The 12,451-nt window shown below is 44.4% G+C and overlaps 1 protein-coding gene across 2 annotated transcripts in view; it reads right to left on the reverse strand.

Annotated features, from left to right (window-relative positions):
• The window catches only part of LOC308676587 (WW domain-containing adapter protein with coiled-coil-like), a 138,554-nt gene that overhangs the window by 19,132 nt on the left and 106,971 nt on the right, over window positions 1–12,451 (reverse strand). The gene's annotated exons all lie outside the window — the stretch shown is intronic.

A 12,451-nucleotide genomic window follows, 5' to 3' on the forward strand; every position in this document is an offset into this window, starting at 1 on the left:
TGCATTTCATAATATTGCAATGTATCTAAAAACATTCTTCAATTATTCTTTATTTGTCTCTTTGGTGAGAATGCATTTTGATCTGAATGTATAAATTCAATCAAAAATCTCGTTAATCTGTTATTTTTTTTAAAAAATATGTAATTTTATTCAAATACAAATACAATATAAATATAATACATATACGTCTAAATAAAAACAATATAAAAATACAAATATTACAGTGCACCCCCCCCACAGGAGACCATTTTTATTACCTATATTTCTTCTCATATAACAACTAACAATATACAATATATTTCAATTGTGCCCTTATCCCCTCCAAAACAGCATATATTCCTGAGTAGGTTTATTCCCTTTGCCTTCCACCAACACTGTTTTTATAAAATCCTCCCATATTTCATTATAATTATTACTTTAATCATCCCTTTTTAAAATTTAATTTCTGTTAATTTATCATTTATTGCTATATTTCATATTTCATTATACCACTTATTTCTTTGAATAACCCAATTCCGTCTCCAATATTTAGCCATCACTAATCTAGCTGCCATTATCAAATACACGTCCAGCAGCCTCTGTATTTCCTTTAATTCTTGATCCAAAAAATTAATTGGGATCATCCAAAACAAAAAATTAATTTTCGGTAAAACTTTCATTTTTATTGCTGCAATTCTTCCAAACCATGATAATTTTACTTTTCCATATTTATCTGTTTTATCTTTTATATCTTTAACTTTTCATAATTTATCTTCTTTAATTCTTGAATATTTTTTGGGATGTCAATACCTAGATATTTGATACTATCTACTATTTTTAATTTATATTTTTCTTTCAATACATCCATTTCTTCTTTACTATGGTTATATAACATCATTTCTGATTTTTCCCAGTTTATTTGCAATCCACTATAACGCAACTTAAAAGGGGAAACTAATATATGAGATAGACTCATTACATGCAAAGCAAGATAGTTCAAGCCGTGATTTGTCATAATTGTGATGATTATGGCGTACAGCTCATGAAAACCCCAAATCCACAATCTCAGAAAATTAGAATATTGTGAAAAGGTGCAATATTCAAGGCTCAAAGTGTCCCACTCTAATCAGCTAATTAAGCCATAACACCTGCAAAGGGTTCCTGAGCCTTTAAATGGTCTCTCAGTCTGGTACAGTAGGAATCACAATCATGGGGAAGACTGCTGACCTGACAGTTGTGCAGAAAACCATCATTGACACCCTCCATAAGGAGGGAAAGCCTCAAAAGGTAATTGCAAAAGAAGTTGGATGTTCCCCAAGTGCTGTATCAAAGCACATTAATAGAAAGTTATGTGGAAGGGAAAAGTGTGGAAGAAAAAGTTGCATAAGCAGCAGGGATGACCACAGCCTGGAGAGGATTGTCAGGAAAAGGCCATTCAAAAGTGTTGGGGACTTTCACAAGGAGTGGACTGAGGCTGGAGTCAGTGCATCAAGAGCCACCACACACAGACGGATCCTGGACATGGGCTTCAAATGTTGTATTCCTCTTGTCAAGCCGCTCCTGAACAACAAACGTCAGAAGTGTCTTACCTGGGCTAAAGAAAAACAGACCTGGTCTGTTGCTCAGTGGTCCAAAGTCCTCTTTTCTGATGAGAGCAAATTTGCATCTCATTTGGAAACCAAGGACCCAGAGTCTGGAGGAAGAATGGAGAGGCACACACTGCAAGATGCTTGAAGTCCAGTGTGAAGTTTCCACAGTCTGTGTTGATTTGGGGAGCCATGTCATCTGCTTGTGTTGGTCCACTGTGCTTCATTAAGTCCAGGGTCAACGCAGCCGTCTACCAGGAGATTTTGGAGCACTTCATGCTTCCTTCTGCAGACGAGCTTTATGGGGATGCTGACTTCATTTTCCAGCAGGACCTGGCACCTGCCCACACTACCAAAAGCACCAAAACCTGGTTCAATGACCGTGGGATTACTGTGCTTGATTGGCCAGCAAACTCGCCTGACCTGAACCCCATAGAGATTCTATGGGGCATTGCCAAGAGAAAGATGAGAGACATGAGACCGAACAATGCAAGAGCTGAAGGCCGCTATTGAAGCATCCTGGTCTTCCATAACACCTCAGCAGTGCCACAGGCTGATAGCTTCCATGCCACGCCGCATTGAAGCAGTAATTGCTGCAAAAGGGGCCCAAACCAAGTACTGAGTACATATGCATGCTTATACTTTTCAGAGGTCCGATATTGTTCTATGTACACTCCTTGTTTTATTGATTGCATGTAATATTCTAATTTTCTGAGATTGTGGATTTGGGGTTTTCATGAGCTGTACGCCATAATCATCACAATTATGACAAATCACGGCTTGAACTATCTTGCTTTGCATGTAATGAGTCTATCTCATATATTAGTTTCCCCTTTTAAGTTGCGTTACTGAAATAAATGAACTTTTGCACGATATTCTAATTTTTCGAGTTTGTATATGGATTTTGGAGAAAATGTTATGAATATAATCGAAACAATTTATCATAGACAAAACAGCTAAAATAATTGTGAATGGAGATTTCATGGAGAGTTTCAATATTAAAAAAGGTACAAGACAAGGGTGTCCACTATCTCCACTATTATTTATTGTAACTCTGGAAGTGCTGAACAGAAATGTTAGACAGGACCCAGAAATTAAAGGAATGGAGATAAAAGATGAAAACTACAAACTACAAGCATTTGCGGATGACTTGGTATTTATATTAGAGGATCCCTTGGAGACAAGTCCTAAATTATTAGCAAAGATCGAAGAATTTGGAGAAGTAGCAGGACTGAAAATAAATAAAGAAAAGACTAAAATTATAGTGAAAAATCTTACAGATAAACAAAAAAATCAATTGTCAGAAAAAACAGACCTTCAAGTAGTCAAGAAAGTTAAATACTTGGGGATATATCTAACAGCAAGCTGTGCAACAATAAAAGAAGACAACTAGGTAAAATTACTAAAACAAATAAAACTAGAAAATCAAAGGGAAACAAGATTCAAATATTTCCAAACATGGGAAATTTTTTATAAATGATTAGAAAAACGAAATAAAGGGTAGGAATGGAAACTGTATTACTATTAATGTTAAATATGTAAACCCAGATGTGTTGCTTACTAAATACTAAAGACTGTTATGAAAGACAGCTGAAAAAGACCATGGTGCTTATAGAAAAATCTAAAAGCTTACTGAAAATCTAACAATACAACAAGGTAAGACTCCTAAGAAGGAAGAGGAGGGTTTAACCAGGTTAGCAAGGAAGAGCACATGCAGATAGTCTAAAACTATAAACATGGCTAAAGTTGCTAACAACAGTATTAAGGGCTATCTCTGGTATATTTGAAATAAACATAAGAATTGGTATATCAACTACTCAAAGGCGATGACAAAATACAGAGAGATAAGAAAGAGAAGGCAAAACTATTCAACTCATCACACAATTCAATTTTGAGCAAATATTTCCAAGTGGGACCTCTGGTAAAAATGCTGGTAAATATCATGTTCCTTTTCAGTGTTTGAGAAATACTAAAAATAAATGGCTAGATTCAGCTGCATAATAGACTTACAATATATTAAGCTACGAAATATACTGACCGGGTTCACATATTGAGTCAAAATGTGATTTGTTTGCTTCTGGCTTATGGAAGTTCAGCCAATTATTATTTAATCAATCTTAATTAAGTATAGCTTGGCATTACAAATGAGTCCAGCAATTATATGATCTTATATCAGTGTCCCAGCATGGGCCTAAAGATTAGATTTTCTTTTACATCTGGATTACTTCAACTGAGCTACTGTCCTGACATATGCTGCTTGTTCAATCCTGTTTGGTTTCTCTTGCCAGTGAAAAAGATTGCCCAAACCATACATGGACTGCTTGCTTAGCATTAAGTCTACATGAAATTACAGATTTGTTGTTAAGCTCAGTCTTTCCCATAGTGTCAGAATCCATTTATATTTCATTTCTAACTATCTCCTCTGTGCAAAAACCAAATCTCATCTTCCTCTGGATTCTGCCATTCCCAAGGGGGAGAGGGAACAAGCATGGGGCTTTATTGCTTTCACTTCCTTCATTAAATGTAACTTTTGTTTATTCTGCCTGTCTGCCTTGGTGGAGCAGTGGGCTAATGCCTCCTTAAGTAACACCAGCTGCCTGCAATTATTGCAGGTTCGCATCCCACCAGGCTCAAGGTTGACTCAGCCTTCCATCCTCCCGAGGTAGGTAAAATGAGGACCCAGATTGTTGGGGGCAATTAAGCTGACTTTGTAATAATGCCGCTTGGGGTGTGTGTGAAAGCCCTAATAAGCAGGCATATACATAGAATGAAGGCTACTGCTAAGCTTGTAAGCCGCCCTGAGTCTTCGGAGAAGGGCGGGATATAAATGGAATAAAAATAAAAATAAATAAATTACAATGTAAACCAAATTGCTTCCTTACTAGGCATTCTCTCTGAATTTACCGGGCAACTAGAAAAGGGGGTAGAGGAAAAAATTATAACCCTCCGGGATCTGGGGGATTTCTCCGAAGGAAATGTGAGGAGCTGTGGAAATGATCGTGCTGCAAACAGATTTTTATCTTTCTTTTCCCACGATGGATTTACCACCTGGAGATTGGCTGATCTGGAACTGACCAAATTAACTGGGGGGGGGGGTTTGCTTGGGGGCGCTTTAAAATTGTCGAGATGTAAGAGAATGCCTCAGATCCTGTCTATTATGCCTGCTATCTCCTATTTCTTAGTAAAAGATCCTGCTTGGAAAACCCTGTCTCCAAGAGTGCTGCTTTCTTAAGAAGTGGGAAGAGGTGGGTGCTGACATTACACAGGATCTGTGTTAATAGTCAACCTGGAAGGAAGAACCTTACCGGGGGACTTTGCAAAAAATAGAATGTCGAACGACAAGGTAGGGAAGAGCGAAAGCCCTATGGAAAGGGAGCCTTCTGCCCGACCGAGATCCCACCAGCTATCGGGATCTGAAGCGTCATATTTCTCCGGGGAAGAGGTAGTGGAGACCCGTGACTACAAACCACAGTGGTTGATGGGCGTTGGAAGGAAAAGTGAGTAGGAAAAGGTATTGAGAAAAGTGACCCTGAGATGGGCCAGCCACCAACCCGAATGGAATCAAGAGATAAGAAATCCCTGTACATTAGTGAAGCGGACGGGGGTTATGTACCACACTCAGACTGGATCCTAGAGAAAGCTATTGACCTGATGAAAAAAAATCCTCGGCTCTCTAAGGGAGGAGAAACCTGAGCCCTGCGGCTGCATCAGCACCTGGGGCTGCAGCTGGAGAGACAGTGGGGGGGATCCAGAACCTGTAGCACTGGGGACGTTCGCTGAACCCATAGCTACCACCTCAACAGCCCCCACCCCCCACCGACCTGCAGATGGGGATCAGGATGGGAGGCAATTCTGCCAGCGGCGAAGGCACCGATCCATTCAAAGACTCCCGTCGCTGGAAGCGAAATTCAGGGGGGAGCCACCACGCTTGGGGTTTTTCCTTACTCAAGTCCTCAGTTACATGGAAGAATACGGACAGGACATCCCCAGCGACAAAGCCCGCATCTGTATCGTGCAATGTACCCTGGACAGACCTGCTGCAGACTGGGTGGTGAACCTGCATGACTCTTAACGCCCCAGAGCTCAGCAACTTCAACCATTTCATGTCCTCTTTGAGAAGGCGATTCAAAGACCCCCTGGCTGATCGCAAGGCCCGTGAGAGAATCAAACTGGCGAGGCAGGGCAGACAGCCGGTGGCTGAATATACACAAGAATTCTGGGCCTTGCCAACAAGCTGAACTGGCTGGAAGACATCCTCCTTAGCCATTTCAAAGACGGGCTAAACTACGACCTGCATGATGCTTGCCTGCCTCGAGGGGACCCACTCCACCTTGATGACTGGTACGTCCTGGCAGAAGAGGCGGAGACAGACCTACTGAAGAGGCACCGCCAAGGAAATCCATGGGGCCTCCCGCCCGAGCAGAAGCGCGAGCCAGCGAAACCACCGACTATGGCTAAGAAGTCAACAGGCTGTTTCAAATGTGGGAGAGAGGGCCACCGCGCCATAGAATGCCGCTCAAAAGCCCCTCAGTGCAAATCAGACCCATCACCAGCCAGGAAATCAGAGAAGTCCCCAGCCAAACCAAAAGAGCCCACCATGAGGGGGACAGAGGTAATGGATCCCTGTTAAGTGGATCCATTCCACCCATCCTCAAGACAGTGACTATATTAGCTCCCTCCATGCCTGAAGCTGTCAAAGTGAAAGCATTAATAGACTCTGGCTGCACCCGCTGCCTCATTAGCCGGACGCTAGTGGGGAACTTAGGCATTCCCGTGAGGAGACTAAAGCAACCAATCTCATTTGGCTAGTTAGATGGGTCCATAGCAAGGGGGGGGGTACCAGCTACCCTAGCCACCTTACCAGTTCACCTGTCCCTGGGGACCCATGAGGAAGATATAATGTTTGTAGTGACACCAGGCATGTAATGCCCAATGATTTTAGGGCTGGAATGGTTAAAGAAATGGAACCCCTGGGTAAATTGGAGGACAGCAGAACTCAACTTTCCGGAGGGGGTTCGTGCGAACTTAAAACCCCAAAGGCCCCCACCAACCCTAGGAGCATAAAAAGCATCAGTGGGAGAAGAGAAGGGGTTACCAGAAATACTGGAAGAATACCGGGACCTTGCTGAAGTTTTCAGTGAGGAACGGGCGGATGAGCTCCCCCCTCACCGACCCACGGACTGTGGTATAGAAATCAAGCCCCGGGCAAAAGTCCCGAAGCCCAGGCTGTACTCCATGAGCCCTAAAGAGACGGAGAGGGAAAGATTCAGAAAAAAAAAAAACTTAGAAAGGGGATTTATTGAACCTGCCAAAGCCAAAGTGGCCGCCCCTGTCCTATTTAGGGAGAAGGACGGCACTTTGTGTTTGTGCGTGGATTACCGCGCCTTGAATGCAATTAGTGAAAGTAATCTGTATCCCCTACCCCTCATGAAGGACATGTTATCCCACCTATCGAAAGGAAGGATTTTTACCAAACTAGACCTAAGAGAAGCATACTACTGTGTTAGGATAAAGGAAGGGGACGAATGGAAGACCGCATTTAATTGTCCAATGGGTTGCTACCAGTTCAAAGTTCTGCCGTTTGGACTGCAAGGGCCCCCCGCAGTTTTTATGCAATTAATCAATGAAGTGCTAAGAGAGCACCTATTTAAGGGGGTTCTGGTTTAGATGACATCCTTATCTTCACCGAGACCAAAGAGGAGGATATTAACCTAGTCAGAGCAGTTTTTAAAAAACTGCGGGCTGCCCACCAATATGCCAAATTATTGAAATGTGAATTCCACCAGGAAAGAAAAGACTACCTGGGGTATCGCATATCCCCACAGGGCATCGAAATAGACCTAAGAAAGTCAGGGCAGTATTAGAATGGGCACCACCGCGCACAAGGAAGCAATTACAAAGTTTCCTGGGTTTCGCAAACTTCTACCGCCAAGTCATCTCTTCGTTCGCCCAAATAGCCTTGCCCCTCACAAACTTGTTAAAAATGAGGGGGGGGGGCAGTGAAACCCAGCCAGCCACTGAAATGGACAATGGAATTCCAAGTGGCATTTGAGAGGCTAAAGAGACTTTTTTCTGCTGAACCCATACTGAGGCACCCGGACCCGGATAAACCTTTCGTAATACAGGCAGACGCAAGCGATGTGGCGGTGGGAGCTGTATTATTACAGGAAAATGACGATGGGGCACTGCAACCGTGTGCATATATGTCCAGGAAACACACTGAGACAGAAAAACGCTGGGCTGTGTGGGAAAAGGAGGCTTACTTACGAGGCGTCATTTCCTTGAAGGAAATAAAATCCCCTTTATTTATTTATTTATTATATTTTTATACCGCCCTTCTCCCGAAGGACTCAGGGCGGTGTACAGGGCAATAAATATAAAAATGAAATACAAAAGTTAAAAAACAATTAAATATTATGCCCAGATTTAAAACAGTAATTAAAAGACATATTAAAACCCCAACCCTAACCCATCAAACCAGGTCAGATTGCTCGAATAGATAAGTTTTTAGATCGTGCTGGAAGGAGCGGAGGTCGGGGGCCATCCGGAGCTCAACTGGCAAGCGGTTCCACAGGTCTGGCGTGCCCACAGAGAACGCCCTCCCCTTGGGGGCCACCAATCGGCATTCTTTGATCGGAGGCACCCTGAGGAGGCCCTCTCTGTGGGAGCGCACTGGACGGAGGGAAGTTGACGCCGGCCGCAGGTGTTGCCGTAGGTAATCCGGACCCATGCCATGTAGGGCTTTGTAAGTCATTACCAACACCTTGAATCTCACCCGGAGGGCAACCGGCAGCCAATGCAGCTCGCGGAGCAAAGGTGTAACATGGGAGTATCGGGAGACTCCCAGCACAACTCGCGCGGCTGCATTCTGCACCAGTTGGAGCCTCCGAGTGGTCTTCAAGGGCAGCCCCATGTAGAGAGCATTACAGTACTCCAGACGAGAGGTCACGAGCGCATCAGTGACTGTACGCAAGGCATCCCGGTCCAGATAGGGTCGCAACTGGCGCACCAGGCGAACCTGGGCAAAGGCCCCCCTAGTCACAGCTCCAATATGCTCTTCTAAAGAGAGCTGTGAGTCTAGAAGGACCCCCAAGTTGCGCGCCCTATCTACGGGGGGGTAATAGCTCACCCCCCATGGCAAGAGATGGAATAATCGGAATTTCCCGGGATGCCGGCACGAACAGCCACTCAGTCTTGTCAGGGTTGAGCCGAAGCCTGTTCCTCCCCATCCAGACCCGGACCGCCTCCAGGCAACGGGACATCACGTCGAGGGCATCACTGGGGTGGTTTGGGGTCGAAATGAAAAGCTGGGTATCATCAGCGTACTGATGATACCCAACTCCAAAACCACGAATGATCTCACCCAGCGGCTTCATATAGATGTTGAACAGGAGAGGCGAGAGAACCGATCCCTGAGGGACTCCACAAATGAGAGGCCTCAAGGTCGACCTCTGCCCCCCTGCCAACACCGACTGCGAACGTCCCAGAAGGTAGGAGGAGAACCACTGAAAAACTGTGCCTCCCACTCCCAACCCCCTGAGACGTAGCAGCAAGATACCATGGTCGATGGTATCAAAAGCCGCTGAGAGGTCTAAAAGGACTAGGACAGAGGAGCAACCCCTGTCCCGAGCCCGCCAGAGATCATTCACCAGCGCGACCAATGCCGTCTCCGTGCTGTACCCGGGCCTGAAGCCCGATTGGTACGGGTCTAGATAATCAGCTTCATCCAAGAACAAAGGGAGCTGCTGCGCCACCACGCTCTCAACAACCTTCGCCAAGAAGCGAAGGTTGGAGACCGGACGAAAGTTGTTTAATATTGCTGGGTCCAAGGCAGGCTTCTTGAGGAGGGGTCTCACCACCGCCTCCTTCAAGGCGGCGGGAAAACTACCCTCACTCAAAGAGGCAGTGATCACTGCCTGGAGCCAGCCTCGTGTCCCATCCCGGGCCGCATAAGTCAGCCAGGAGGGACACGGGTCCAACAAACACGTGGTGGAGCTCAGCTTCCCCATGATCCTGTCCACTTCTTCAGGAGTCACAGGATCGAACTCCTCCCAGATAACATCGACAAGACTGCCCATATCCTCATCGTCAGACTCTGCCCAGTCGGAGTCCAGACTGGTCCGGATCCGAGCGATTTTGTCCGACAGAAATCGACTAAACTCCTCGGCACGACCCTGCAAGGGCTCCTCCCTCACCTTCTGATTAAGGAGGGAGCGAGTTACTCTAAACAGGGCGGCCGGGCGATTATCTGCGGACGCGATGAGGGTGGCAAAGTGGTTAGACCCTTCCAGGTCTGGACAGACCACAAAAAGCTGGAAGCGCTGAAAACACCCAGAAAACTCACTCCTAAGCAAGCCTGCTGGTCTCAGCACTTTCAACAATTCCGTTTCACAGTTAAACACTTGCCGGTGGGGAAAGAATTTCCTGGCAGATGCACTGTCTCGCATGCCCCAATATAACAGCACACGAGCCACTGACTCTAAACCACTTATGCCAGAACAACTGGCAGCGCCAGTAACCACCAGGGCCCAAGCTAAAATAAACCCGCAGCTGGGTAGCCAAACTGGAATCGAATTCCAAAAGTCTTTGGAAACAGTTGAATGTTTCCAGAAAAATAGACCTGTGCGCACAAAGACAGACTACCCTGGGTGGGGGAGAAGTTATATATACCTGCCACTCAGAGGATCAATTTCATGCAGTTGTGCCATGATACAAAATCAGCAGGGCATTTTGGATTTGTAAAAACTTCACATTTAACTAAAAGGCAATTTTGGTGGCCATCCATGAAAAAGGACATAGAAAGCTATGTGGCCTGCTGCCCAACATGCGCAACGGCTAAGAGGTTGCAAGGGAAATCTCCCAGACTATTACAGCCCCCTGGAAAGAAATAGCCATGGATTTTATAGTAGAATTACCAGAAAGCAACGGCAACACTGTCATCTGGGGAGTTACGGATTTGTTTTCCAAACAAGTGCATTTTATCCCTTGCCAAAAGATTCCCACCGCAAAAACCTTAGCAAAACTATTCGTGCAGCACATTTACAGACTGCATGGGGCACCCCAACGCATTGTATCTGATAGGGGAGTGCAATTTACATCAAAATTTTGGAAGGAATTTTTATCCCTCTTAGGAACCACTCAGGGACTGTCATCTAGTCATCATCCTCAGGGGAATGGCCAATCTCAACGCTCGAACTCAGTACTTGAACAATACTTAAGATGCTTTATTAATTTCCAGCAAACAAATTGGATGGACCTACTCCCTTTCGCAGAAGTTGCTTACAATAATGCGGTCCACTCTAGCACAGGCTACACTCCTTTTTAAATAGCCACCGGTCAAAGTTTCAACCCTATGCCAGAACTAATCCCAAACGAACTGGAAATCCCATTGCTGAAAGAATGGATTGCACAATTGCAAAACACCTGGCCAATCGTTAGGAAAGCTTTAGACGAAGCTAGGCAAGCACACATAGCACAAGCAGATACAAAGAGAGTCGAACCCACACCATTCAGTGTAGGAGAAATGGTATATTTATCTACAAAATACCTAATATCCCTACAGCCCTGTTAAAAACTTTGAACAAAATATATAGGACCTTTTCCAATTAAAAGAATCATAAACCCAGTAACAGTAGAATTAGATCTACCCCAAAATCTTAGGCAAATACAGCCAATTTTTCACTGCAGCTTGCTGAAAAGGGAACAACAGTCACCCTTACGGACAAAAACACCACCACCACCACCTCCAATCATGGTTGAAGGAGAACAACACTTCGAGGTAAAAGAAATCCTAGATTCTAGAAAGTATCATGGAGCAATTCAATACCTAGTAGCTTGGAAACACCTTCCCTCCTCAGAAAACGAGTGGGTCCATAAACGTCACATCAGAGCACTGAAGCTGGTAAAGAAGTTTCATACAGAATATCCCAACAAGCCAGGCTAACATATATATTTTTGTTTCCTCTACAGGTGGATCTCTCCTATTTTTATGGGGGGCAGGATGTCACAATCCATTTATATTTCATTTCTAACTATCTCCTCTGTGCAAAAACCAAATCTCATCTTCCCCTGGATTCTGCCATTCCCAAGGGGGAGAGGGAACAAGCATGGGGCTTTATTGCTTTCACTTCCTTCATTAAATGTAACTTTTGTTTATTCAGCCTGTCTGCTACCCATTACAATGTAAACCAAATTGCTTCCTTACTAGGCATTCTCTCTGAACTTACCGGGCAACTAGAAAAGGGGGTGGGGGAAAAAAATTATAACCCTCTGGGATCTGGGGGATTTCTCCGAAGGAAGTGTGAGGAGCTGTGGAAATGATCGTGCTGCATACAGATTTTTATCTTTCTTTTCCCACGATGGATTTACCACCTGGAGATTGGCTGATCTGGAACTGACCAAATTAACTGTTGGGGGGGGGGAGTTTGCTTGGGGGCACTTTAAAATTGTCGAGATGTAAGAGAATGCCTCAGATCCTGTCTATTATGCCTGCTATCTCCTATTTCTTAGTAAAATATCCTGCTTGGAAACCCCTGTCTCCAAGAGTGCTGCTTTCTTAAGAAGTGGGAAGAGGTGGGTGCTGACACATAGCCTCACAATGTGTAAGCAGAGATCCATGGACAGAAGACCTGGAAATACAGTACAGTAATACCTGGATGATATGCATAGCATTCTTTTACCACTATTTCTGCTTTAAAGACCTAGAGAGAAAGCTTACTGAATTTCTAGGTCAAACAACTGCTGCTGATATATAAGGTAATTGCAAATTATCTATCTAATAAATGCCTATGTGTACAGAGTTAGGATGGAAAACAATTAACAGTTAACTACTCTAGGTTATACTGTATAATATTTTTTTTAAAAACTACCTCTGCTGGTTCTACAGC

The sequence above is a fragment of the Vipera berus genome, assembly GCF_964194415.1.
Source record: "Vipera berus genome assembly, chromosome: W".
In the NCBI taxonomy this organism is placed as follows: Eukaryota; Metazoa; Chordata; class Lepidosauria; order Squamata; family Viperidae; genus Vipera; species Vipera berus.